Source organism: Elephantulus edwardii, unplaced genomic scaffold (assembly GCF_000299155.1).
Source record: "Elephantulus edwardii isolate Elephantulus edwardi_28Jun2011 unplaced genomic scaffold, EleEdw1.0 scaffold00032, whole genome shotgun sequence".
Lineage (NCBI taxonomy): Eukaryota > Metazoa > Chordata > Mammalia > Macroscelidea > Macroscelididae > Elephantulus > Elephantulus edwardii.
The window spans coordinates 14,612,625-14,614,103 of NW_006399782.1; the positions used below are offsets into that span (position 1 = coordinate 14,612,625).

Consider the following 1,479-nt stretch of genomic DNA (forward strand, 5'->3'; position numbering starts at 1 on the left):
GACTGCTAGGAGAACAAACAGGTTTATCCTGGAGAGGGTGAAGCCAGAGTGTTCCTTGGAGTCAAGGATTCTGAAGATTCGTCTGACATATTTTGGGCATATTGCAAGGAGGGACTGGTCCTTGGAGAGGGATATCATGTTTGGCAGAGTGGAGGGGCAGCGAAGGAGAGGAAGACCTTTGGTGAGATGAATCGATTCTGTGACTGGAGCAGTGGGAATAAGTGCGTTTGAGATGGCTAGGTTGGCACAGGATAGAACAGCATTTAAAGCTCTTGTACATAGGGTTGCTATGAGTCGCAAGTGACTCGATGGCACATAACAACATACAACATTACTGACTTATGTGATGGAAACTGTACATGACAGAGGCTGCCATCTTCCTGCTTGAGCTGCACCTGGACTCTACCTCTATATTGCATGTCTCTACTCCACTCTTTAGAGTACATTTTGGTTTTCTCAAGAAATGCATTAAGTTCAACTGCTATACGTACAACTTGAATCTCTGTAGTGGTGGGATTTTCAACAGCCTTATTTATAGGGATATGTCTCCCCTCAGTGATGGTCTTCTTGTCATTCAAATAAGCAAGGTAGATAGATATGGCCCTGTCCTGGTCAGCAGAAGTCTACACAGCAGAGCAAACCATCTCCACCTGAAACCCCAGGCAGAAACAGCATCTAAACTTCTAGTTTAAGGAAGAGCTACCAACTAACTGACCAATTTGGTGGATTATATAAGTTGTTTTTCAATGCTGCAAAATATTCCATTGTGTGAATGTACCACAGTTTCTCTGTTAATCTGTTGATGGGAACTTAGGCTGCTTCCTTACATCTTTGCTTTTGCAAATAATGCTGCAATAAACATGGAAGTGCATACATCTGCTTATGTCACAACTCTTATTTCTTTGGTGGGTATTCTCAGAACTAGGATAGCTGGATCAAATGTTATTTTAATTTGCAACTTTTTGATGGAAATTCAAGATTAAATTCCAAAGCAGTTGTACTATTTACATTTCTACCAGCAGTGCCTGAGAGTTCTGGTCTTTCCAATCCTCAGGAACATTTGTTGTTTGCTCTCCTATTGAACTTTGCTATTGTTGCTGGAGTGAGATGATATCTTCTTGTTGGTTGATTTACATCTCTGTGGTAACTGTGATTTTGAGAATTTTTTTCATGTGTTTGTTGGCCATCTGTCTTTCTTCTTTGATGAAACATCTGCTCATATTTTCTGCTCAATTGATAATCTTACAATTCTACACCATCATTGATTTTGCTGTCAAAGTACTAGATTCATTAAGTGAATTTGGAAGTACTTGCCTCTCTCTGTGTTTTTGCATGAAGGTATATAATTGGTCTTAATTCTTCTTAAAATATGTTGCTAGAATTTTCTTCACTTCTCTGCATCTTGAGATTTTATGGGAGTTATAAAATTACATGTTTAATATCCGTAATAGTCACAAACCTTTTCAGACTATGTTTTAT

General features: G+C 39.0%; 1 pseudogene; it reads right to left on the reverse strand.

Annotated features, from left to right (window-relative positions):
- Positions 1-331: 331 nt before the first annotated feature.
- Positions 332-644, reverse strand: LOC102874675 (annotated as a pseudogene).
- Between the last annotated feature and the right edge of the window lie 835 nt (positions 645-1,479).